The sequence below is a fragment of the Neofelis nebulosa genome, chromosome 8 (assembly GCF_028018385.1).
Source record: "Neofelis nebulosa isolate mNeoNeb1 chromosome 8, mNeoNeb1.pri, whole genome shotgun sequence".
Taxonomy (NCBI): Eukaryota; Metazoa; Chordata; class Mammalia; order Carnivora; family Felidae; genus Neofelis; species Neofelis nebulosa.
The window spans coordinates 53,042,668-53,054,054 of NC_080789.1; the positions used below are offsets into that span (position 1 = coordinate 53,042,668).

At 41.4% G+C, this 11,387-nt stretch overlaps 1 pseudogene; it reads right to left on the reverse strand.

Annotated features, from left to right (window-relative positions):
• Nucleotides 1-6,074: 6,074 nt before the first annotated feature.
• LOC131483807 (transcription elongation factor 1 homolog) lies at nucleotides 6,075-10,953 on the reverse strand (annotated as a pseudogene).
• Between the last annotated feature and the right edge of the window lie 434 nt (nucleotides 10,954-11,387).

Genomic DNA, 11,387 nt, shown 5'->3' on the forward strand with positions numbered 1-11,387 from the left:
CAGACAGGAAGAGGAAACTTACCCTTCCAGCCAGGATAGATCTGGGGTGCAAGCCTTTGCCTGTGAGAGCAGATGTGGACAGACTCTTGGCTTGGTGGCAGCTGGTTGGTGACTGCAGGACAAGAGCCCTGTAGAGAAGACATGTACTCAGTATCAGGGAAAGCTGCTGTCAGCTTCTCCTCCGGCAAGGACTTATGTGGGCTTGCCCAGAAGCCATCTGTTGAAGAGTAATCAAATTAAATGAGATAATGAACATGAAACTCTTCGTAAAGTTGTCACTGTTACTATCAACATCAAATAAGGCTTAGAATATACAGATTCACAACAACATAAAGGGGAGGTTCAGGGATATATATATATATATATATACACACACACATATACATGTATATGGTATATATATATATATATATACACATATATGTAAATACAATTGGAAATTAGATTTAGACAGGCTTAAAATTTTGTTCTTTCATTCTCATTAAAGGTTTTTCTTTTAATGTGGGCTTAGGGGTGCCTGGGTAGCTTAGTCGGTTGAGCGTCCAACTCTTGATTTCTGCTAGGATCATGATCCCAGAGTTGTGGGATCAACCCTGCATTGGGCTCTGTGCTGAGTGTGGAGTCTACTTAAGATTTTCTCTCTCTCTCTGCCCCTCTTCACACTTGCACTCTCTCTAAAATTAAAAAAAAAAATTTTTTTTTAAGAAATAGGAAAATTGGGGTGCCTGGGTGGCTCAGTCAGTTGAGCTTCGGGCTTCGGCTCAGGTCATGATCTTGCCGTTCCCGAGTTCAAGCCCCACGTCGGGTTCCGTGCTGACAGCTTGGAGCCTGGAGCCTGTTTCGGATTCTGTGCCTCCCTCTCTCTCTGCCCCTCCCCTGCTCGTGCTCTGTCTCTGTCTCTCAAAAATAAACAAACATTACAAAAAAAAAAAAAAAAAAAAAGAAATAGGAAAATAAAATGTGGGCTTAGTGGGGCACCTGGTAGGCTCAGTTGGGGTAGCAAGCAACTCTTGATCTGAAGGTTGTGGGTTCCAGCCCCACATTGCATGTAGAGATTACTTAAAAGTAAAATCTTTAAAGTAATTAATTAAATAAAATGTGGTCTTAGAATTACACTGCACATTTAAGAAACTTGTATTATAGACAGGGAAGTGTAGTCTGGTACCAGAGGATTTGATGACAATTTATCTTAGCTATTGAAGGGGAGAGGGAAAAGAATCTTCTCCTTCCATTCCCTTTAGGTTCTTGGCTGGAGTTCTGTACCAAAAGATTAACAAGAGAAAAGCCTACAAATTTATACAAGTTTTCTGTGACATGGAAGCCTTCAGAAGGAAAATAAGAGCTGGGCATTTTTATGATAGGTTTGATGAAGAGTGGAAAGTCATGGGAAAGTGTGATAGATAAAGTGTAATAAACTGGGAGACACTTAGCAAGGCCTGTTCCTTCAGATTCCTCTCCGAGATCTTTGGGGATAAGGATCCTCCTGGTATGGGGAGGGCATCTCTCATATGAAAATCTAAAGACCTGCTTCAGGGGGAAGATCAGAGAATCCTTCCAGGAGCCTGCCATTTCTCAACTTCCCTCAGCTTAAAATATTTAGTATGCCAAGGTGCCATATTTTGGGGTAGCACGTCCTGAACTCCATCACTGTTGGTTACATGTACAATCCCTGACAGTCCAAGTTCACCTGTAAACTTGGAGCTGAAGACTGGGGAATAATAAAGCGCATTTTTCTTCTTTCATTTGCAAAATTACCAAATTTATCCATCATCTTAGTGTTGAATATATTACAGAGGGAGTAAAAAAAAGGAAGACCTTTTTTTTCTTTTATTTTCTTAATGTTTATTTTATTTTTGAGAGAGAGAGAGACAGAACATGAGCAGGGAAGGCCAGAGACAGAGAGAGAGAGGGAGACACAGAATCTGAAGCAGGCTCCAGGTTCCAAACTGTGAGCACAAAGCCCAACATGGGGCTTGAACCGTGAGATCACGACCTGAGCTGAAGTCAGATGCTTAACCGACTGAGCTACCCAGGTGCCCTGAAAAGGAAGACCTTTTAAAGAGGAGGGAGAAGAGGAATAAAAAAAGGAGGAGGTGGGGTCATATGAAGGGTGCTTTAGAATTCTTTTCAACAGTCCAAAACGGAAATGAAGCATAAAAGCCTGAAGAACCTTTTTATTCAAGGAAACGCCTGTCACATCCTGCTCAAATCCATCAATGATTGGATTAAAGATGATGTCTGTTACAGTCTGAAAAAAATTCATTCATCCATTTGTTTATTCTGGAGATATTTATGGAGATTTTAGTATGATTCAGGAGCTATAATAAATGCTGGGGCATATGTAGGTGAATAAAACAGATACAGTCCCCAAGGAGCTTACAATCTAGTGCAGAGATAGACAAATATATGATCAAAGAAGCAAATACATCATTCCTAACTCATATAAGCTCCACAGGGTTCTGCAATGGAGAATTAGGAAACTTTAGGTAGGCTGTTTGTGGAAAGACTTTTCGAGGAAAGGACATTTAAGCTCAGACCAGAAGCATGGGTGATAAGCTGGTGGCAGTTGGGTGGAGGGGGCGTCCCAGGGAGAGGGAATGATGTAAAACAAAGCTAGGGGGTTGAGAGACACTCGGGGTAATACATGAAGGTTAAAATTGACGGAGACCTTGTCTTTGGCATTAATCAAGAAGCAGGGCTCCATGAACGCTAGCTAAAGTGCTGGCAGAAACAAATGTTTTCCTACTCCTGGGAAATTTAGCTAACTCATTAGCAAATTCAAGTGACCCATTAGCAAAGAAAATGGATTTCTGGAGAGAGCGGAAACTGCTACAACCATCCTGCCAAATAAGTTGACGTTATCCCCGTAGAGACCAATACCCTCAATACCTTAAGACCCAGCAATGCTACCCTAGAGCAGCAGCCTTCGGAATTTTTGCTTTTGTGCCCACTATGGTAATTTTGTAAAACTCTCTACCCCTCCGAACATTTTTGGATTAATATCTACAATGTTTTGTCCTATATGTAAACAGTTCAAAAGGTAAATTCCATCATAGTTTAAGTTTTGGCATATTAAAATTAAACTATCATTTCCATATTTTAAAATCTAGCCAATGGATTAAATCTCTATGTTGCACAGTTAAAACTAATATAGCATTGTTTGTCAACTATACTCCAATAGAAAATAAATAAAATGTGTTCAATGAAATCTAACTATCAGTGATTTGGTACTCACCTTTCTTTATTAAAAAAATGTTTTTTAACGTTTATTCATTTTTGAGAGACAGAGACAGAGCACGAGTGGGAGAGGGGCAGAGAAAGAGGGAGATACAGACTCTGAAGTGGACTCCAGGCTCTGAGCTGTCAGCACAGAGCCTGATGCGGGGCTCAAACTCATGACGTGAGATCATGACCTGAGCCAAAGTCAGATGCTTACCCAACTGAACCACCCAGGCTCCCCTGGTATTCACCTTTATTAAAAGTGTCCTTGGATGAACTCTTTTTAACAGACAAGAATTTTATATTATTCTTTTATCTCTTTGAATCCATGTTCCCATTCTACTTTCCCCACAGAATTTTATCTTAACAGAATATATTTTATCCTTAAAGATGTTTTCTTTTCATAAATATTCTCTTGTCATAAATCCATGTGATAAAAAATATATAAAATAAGTTTTAATTTATTAAAATTTATTTTCTTTCTTTTGAGCACAGGACTCTTCAGTGCTAAAAAAATTTTCTTGAATTATTATTAAAATTATTAATACTACACAATAAATCCAACAATAAATTACAAATCCTGCCAAGTAATTATTAAACATAAAGGTAAAATTTTATTGGAGAAGTATCTTTTTTTTTTTTTTTTTTTTTTAAGTAATCTCTACACCCAACGTGGGGCTAGAATTCACAACCCTGAGATCAAGATTTGCCCTCTCTCTCAACTGAACCAGCCAGGCACCCCCGGAGAAGCACCTTTTAGGGAAATGAATGGAGCTTTAATTTCTCAATTAGTTCCTATTTCTTTGGATGATGTTTACTGATTTCTAAAATAAGACAGGAGTTAGCATGGAACCTCTTTCCATTTTTCTTTTGTTTATGATAAATGGAAAGTCTGAGAACCTTTTTCACGTAAATAGGTGTAGAGGAAGGAAATGGGTTTTTCTTTGTATTCTTTACAAATTGCATGACAATTTTGTGATCAGCGGGACATTTGATAATTTAACAGCTGCTCACCAGTCATTTGAATCATCTGCTTCCTCAGCCCGTGGCACCTGTGCTCCAGTGCCCCCCTTTTCGGCCCCAATGCACTAGGGGCGCTTCAATGCACCAGATCCTGGAGGAGGGCAGGGCACCTCTGGCTGGAGAAAGGAAGCCAGCCCTGCTGACACTACCGAGTCCCATTTCAGAGTTCTCATTTCCAGAAATGGAAGATAATAAGCGTGTGCTATTTTAAGCCATTGAATCTTCGGTAATTTTTTTATACCGGTCGCAGAAAACGAACACAAGATTAATACACATAGGCTTAAATCGTTCATTTTAACTGCAGTGTGCAATGTCACTTTGCAGCGTGTGCTCTTTGAGCATTGCTTCTCAAACTTACACCTGAGATTTGGTCATGATTCTGTACACACCTGTGGTTTGCAGTTTCCTTAGTTTTCCGTTGAATGACTCTACCACACATATTTTATCTCACTATTTATCTGTCGATGAGCCTTTACGTTGTTTCCAATTTTTTGCTGTAGTAATGTTGTGAATATCTTTGAATTTGTTTCCCCATGCACATGCGCAAGAGGTTCTCATAGGGTGGTGGGTCGATAACCCACGGGGATAACAAGCCTAACATGCAGCCCGTTTTCAACTTAAGGGCGGCAGAATTGCAGGGTGTATGCACCGTTCACGTTATCACTTGTGCTAAATTGCTCTCCGATGTGGCCACACTGATTTAAAACCCTCCAACCGTGCATGAAGGTGCCCATGTTCCTACACACTCACATGTGACTTTACATTTTTTGCCAGTATGATGAGTCTAAAATGCCATCTCCTTTTTATTTCAGTTTGCATCTCCCTGATTGCTAGCAAGGAGGAACATGTTTACATGTGTTTACTGGCGTCTGTCTCTCCTCTTCCTTGAATTGTCCGGATAATGAGAAACAACATAGCAGACAGATTTACTTGCACAGCACATGCCACATATGAAAACATAACTGTATCCCGACAGGCCTTGATGGTTATTTAAGGAGGATTTATTTAAGTAACTTCAAATGAAATGTACATGAGGAATTAATGAACATACTACATTTAATAAAACGAGTAAGCATATTTTGTCTTTTTACACTAAGAAGAATTAAAAGCTACTGAAGTTCTGGCAAACTTGAACACTGCACTTTTCACAAAAATTTCCTGCATTTATATTTCTGATCGTGCAAACTTCAATAACACAAACCCATTTTTCATTAAATGCTGAACACATTCCGGACTCTTTTTTTTTTTTTTTTTTTTGGCTTCGGCTGTTTTATTTAAGGGCTTGGACCGACAGCTATCCTCCGCCCAGCCTCTTCCTCCTCTACAAAAGCAGCTAAACATGAAAAGGGGCTGTTCTGCCAGGACCTGGCCAAGGGGCCCGTGGGACTGTGGCTTTGAATCTCAGGCCACAGGCCTTGGAAGGCAGGGAGGGAGGAAGGGCGGTCCAGTTCAAACGGGCAAAGTGTCAGTTAGGTGGGTGAGGAGGCTGGAGAGTCCCTAGGCAGCCTCTGCTGGGCTTGTCCTTGACCAGAACGTAGTCGAGAGACACAGGCCCCGAGGAGGAGTAAGCGAGTTAAAGGCTTTCAGAGCCAAGGGAAGCACTTCAGGCCCCCAGGGGGCCCAACAACCCCCACTCAACTCCAGTCCGTGCCCACAAGCACACTGTTACTGCCACACTTGCAGCCGCACACGCTCACCCCCACACCCACTCCATATACCTGTGAAGGCCCTGGATACACAGCCTCCTGGACGCTGGAACATCTATGGATCGGGCCGCAGTGGGGCAGGTGCACGGCAGGCAGGACAGCCAAGTGGGTGGGCCTTCTGCTTCGCTAGTGATTGGCTGTCTCGCAGGCATCTATCCAATCGCTGTACGCACCCACTGGTTCTGATGAATGCGAGACGGGCATCTGAATTCTCCGGGCACTAGGTGTTAAGAGATGACTTCTGTCTTGCGGGCATGGTCCATTTTCACGTCCCAAGACTTCTCATGGTTGCAGAAGGGCCAGGTGAATGCTTGTCATCTTCTTCTTGGGAGGTGGCTTCCGTTTTGATTTTCTGCGCCTCGTGTCTCTAGGAGGACAAACACTTGCCTCCCCTCATTGCCACGTTCACCTGAGAGACAGTCTTTTATTTATTTTTAGTTTTACTTATTTATTTTGAGTGGGGGGGGGGGGGTGGGTAGGAGGAGAGAGAGAGGGAGAGAGAGAGAATTCCAAGCAGGCTCCACACTGTCAAGCCCAGCGTCCGATTTAGGGGCTCCAACTCACAAATCGTGAGACCAGAAGCCCAGGGGAAACCAAGAGCCAGAAGCTTAACAGAGCCACCCAGGCGTCCCACATTCTGGATTCTAACCAGTTCAGGTGGAAAGAATGAAAACTAACACTGAGAATATCATCTCGATTCCTAGGTTGTAAAGGAAAGGGGCCCGACAGAGTATCATGCCTTGGCAGTGTGGCCAGATGTTCTGGTGGGTGGCCCCAAAGCAGTGGTGTGGGAGACAGTGGCTCACTGCAAAGACTTGTCTGCCCAAATGCCAATAGCCGCCTTGCCCCAACCCTGACTTTCCTCTGGCTGCTCAGTAGGGAAATGCCGGAAACAAGTTACGAAAAAACCATGATGCCATTTATAGTTTCACACCCCCCTCTTCTGGACAAAACCTGAACTTGCACCTGTGAAAGCCATCAGCTTACCACTGCATATTATAACTAAAAATTTCCTTTTCCGCATTTCTACTTTGTAACCAAGGTTTACCAAATATATAATATGTATATGTTATATACATAAAGATTCAAACTGAGTATCTTTTATCTATCTGGCATCTAATGTATGTGTCACAGGTGGATATACATAGGTAGGTGATAGCTTGCTTTGTCTTCCTTCCTTAAAAATTTTTTTTTGTTTATTCATTTTTGAGAGAGAGAGAGAGAGAGAGCAGAGAAGGAGAAGAGAGAGAGACACACACACAGAATCTGAAGCAGGCTCCAGGCTCTGAGCCGTCAGCACAGAGCCTGATTGGGGCTCAAACCCATGAACCGCGAGATCATGACCTGAGCGGAAGTCAGACGCTCAACCAACTGAGACACCCAGGCGCCCCCTTCCTTTTCTCTCAAGTCTTTGTTGATATGGAAATCCCTTCGATAAAGTATTTTAAAATGTTATCAATTGATAATTTGCCCTTGACTTGACGTCTTTCCTTATACTCTGTTGTGTACATTTTGATCCTGATATTCATCTATTTGTTGTCCCCGCCCCCCCAACTCCCTGCCCTCCAAGAAAGTGAAGTTGATTCAGCAGAAATCACAAACTTTATTACACCTGCCCATATTTCTTTGCTTTCCATTTCTCCCTCCCCTCCCACTTACCCATCCTCCTTTCTTCCCTCATTTTTTTTTTTTATCATTTGTAACTGTTTGAATGCATTTTACTATAACATAAGAAATATTGGGGAACCAAATATGGGGAAGATGATAGTCATACATAATATATTCAGAGGGTTTCTCTATTACTATGGTTACTCATAAATTGAGCCAAGGTTTTGTTGGATTTACTCTTTTTTGTTTTTTGTTTGTTTATATGGATGTGGTGTAAAATTCATGCAGTACCAAAATGTATATAGTGGAAGTCTCTTTCATTCAACAACTTCCCTCCTGGGAGCAATCTCTAAAGTCAGTTCCTTAACACATGTATTTTGAAAGCATATTTTTTTTAAAAAAGCATATTTTAAAAGCATGTATTTTAAATGCATATGGCTAACAAAATGCAGTAGATTTTCAGGTGGTGAGATATGTTCCTCATTTCACAAAAAGAAAAAAAAAAGCATATGCTCTCAAATACCCTCCTGGCATTTCCTCCTAATCTTTTTTGCACATACTGTACTTTGAGTAGTTTTCCAAGTGGGTAGGTCCTCAACATCAGCATCTCCTGGGAACCTGTTAGAAATGCAAATGATCAGTCCTGCTCCAGATTTACTGAATCCGAAGCTCTGGGAGTGGGCCCAACAGTCTGTGGTTTCACAAGCTTTTCAGGAGATTCTGAGGTTTGCTGGAGTTTGAGGACCCTGAGAAATAAACAGAATCTCAAAGGCAGGGTGGTTTAAAAATCTCCTCAGGTCTTCTTAGTGGGCAGATAGCATTAAGAACCTGGGCTGGCCTAACTGATAGACAACCCCAACCCCACCCCACCTCAAACCTTTCTCATTCTCTGCCTTTTCATGCTGGATGCCCACCCTTTGCTCCCATTTTACAGATAAGAAAACTAGATTCAAAGAGATTGAGTTACTTATTCCAGAAAAGTAAAGGGGTATTGGCAGAGCTAGGTCTCAAAGCCAATATCCTTGGAATTCTTTGTCAGTGCACTTTCTGTTTTTCCACGCTGCCTCTCCCAACTACTACCCTTTATTTCTTTTGCCCATTTTCTGTTAATTGTTTTGTTTTTCTAATCACAGTTGTTCATATGTTCTGAATTCTGATATTTTGTGTTATATTCACTACCTATATCTTCTATTGGTTGATGATCTGTTTTTTCTTTATCTACTTACTTGTTTATTGTTACTATATTTAAAAAAATTCCCATATAATTGGGGTGCCTGGATGGCTCAGTCGGTTGAGCATCCAACTTTGGCTCAGATCATGATCTCGTGGTTTGTGGGTTCGAGCCCTGTGTCAGGCTCTGTGCTGACAGAACTGGGAGCCTGCTTTGAATTCTGTGTCTCCCTCTCTCTCTGTCCCTCCCTCTCTTGTGCTCTGTCTCTGTCTCTCTCTCTCAAAAATAAAAAAAAATGAAATATTAGTTATGATTTGAATTATTAAGAAATTTACATTCCAGGGGCACCTGGGCGGCTCAGTTGGTTAAGCATCCTACTTTCGCTCAGGTCATGATCTTGTGGTTCGTGAGTTCGAGCCCCATGTCAGGCTCTGTGCTGACAGCTCAGAGCTTGGAGTCTGCTTCAGATTCTCTGTCTGTCTGTCTGTCTCTCTCTCTCTGCTCCTTCCCTGCTTACACTCTGTCTCTCTATCTCAAAAATAAATAAACATTGAAAAAAATTAAAAAAGAAATATTAAAATTCTAGTATAGTTAACATACAGTGTTATGTTGATCCCTTTCCCCTTTCCTTATGATACCTTTTGTTACTGTAAAGTTTATCGGTTTTCCTTGTAGCTTCTGCTCATTGTACCTTTAAAAGAAAGTCCTTTCCTATCTCAAAGTTATAAAGTTATTTTTCCTATAAATATTTTTAAAGAGTTTGTAATTTTGCTTTTCATACCATTTTTTTTTTTTTTTAAGTAAGCATCACACCCAGCGTGGAGCCCAGTGAGGGGCTTAAACTCATGACCCTGAGATCAAGGCCTGATCTGAGATCAAGAGTCAGATGCTTACCCAACTGAGCCAGCCAGGTGCCCCTCATACGTTTTTTAAATAGATTTTATTTTTAAGTAAGCTCTTCACCCAACATGGGGCTTGAACTTACAACCCTGAGATCAGGAGTTGCGTGTTCTATCAAATGGGCCAGCCAGGTGCCCATTTTTCATACTTTTATATTTAATCCACCTGGAATTTATTTTTGTGTGTGCTGTGAGGCATGGCTTTAGTTCATGTTTTCCCACATGGATAGTCAGCCCAGAACTACTTACTGAAAAGTACATATTTCTGATGATCTGCAATGTTCCTGTGTCACATAACTTTCCATATATCTTTTACTTCTTTAATTTTTTTTTTTAACGTTTTTATTTTTGAGACAGAGAGAGACAGAGCATGAATGGGGGAGGGTCAGAGAGAGGGAGACACAGAATCTGAAACAGGCTCCAGGCTCCGAGCTGTCAGCACCGAGCCCGACGCGGGGCTTGAACTCACGGACCGTGAGATCATGACCTGAGCCGAAGTCGGCTGCTTAACCAACTGAGCCACCCAGATGCCCCCATACTTTTTCCTTCTTACTCATTCATGTCTTCTTGGCTACTCCTGACCCTTTGTTATTTTAAAGAATGTCCTTCAATTTGGTCCTTTCTATGTTTCTTCAGGAATACTTTCAGGGTGTGCATTTTTACCAGTAATATCACAGAAATGATATGTCCTTCATAATGCATCCTGTCAAGAGGCATATGATACTTATCTCTTTATCCCATAATATAAATTCTATCATTTGGCTAAGTTGGTGTCTATCAGGTTTGTCTCCGTAGGTTTCCTTTTTTTTTTTTTTTTTAAGTTTATTTATTTATTTATTTTTTTGGGGGGGGGGAGGCAGGGGGAGGGGGAGGGACAGAGAGAGAAGGAGAGAGAGAGTCCCAAGCAGGCTCTGCACTGACAGTGTGGGGCTAGAACTCACGAACGGTGAGATCATGACCCAAGCTGAAATCAAGAGTCAGATACTTACCTGACTGAGCCATTCAGGTGTCCCAGTTTTTTCCCTGTAAAACTTACTATTCTTTCCTCTGTAATTAATAAGTATTTTGTGAGGAGATATTTTGAGACTATGCAAATCTCCTCTTTCTTATCAGACTTTCACCCACTAGTTTTAGAACCACTGGTCTAACCTATCAGGGGAGAGCAGTTATTGTTTGCTTCCTAGAAATGCGTATGCCAGACAGGAAGAAGGGGCACTGTCCCTGGATGTGGAATGTGCTAGTCAGGTGGGCTAGGTTATGCCGCACGACAAACAACCCTCATATCTCAGTGGCTTACCATAACAAGTTTATCCATGTCGTTCTCCATGTTCATAGTGGGTTGTTACGGGGTCTGTTTACTCAGGACACAGGCTGATTGAGGTTCCTCTTGACCTAGGCTTTCATAACTGATGAGGTACAAAGAGGGAATGAGGTTAATTATGCATCGTCACTTAAAGTTCCTGCCTGGAAGTGAAACATCACCCCTACTATCCTCCATCAGCCAAAGTAAACCACCTGGATATACCTATCTTTTTTTTTTTTTTTTTTTTTTTAAGATTTTATTTTTAGGTAATCTCTACACCCAACATGGGGCTCAAACTTACAACCCAGAGATTAAGAGTTATGTGCTCTACTGACTGAGTTTGCAGTGCCCACACATGGCTATATCTATCTTTTTTTTTTTTGATGTTTATTTATTTACTTAGAGAGAGAGAGTGAGAGAGGAAGAGGGGAAGAGAGAGAAAGAGAAAGAGAATCTGA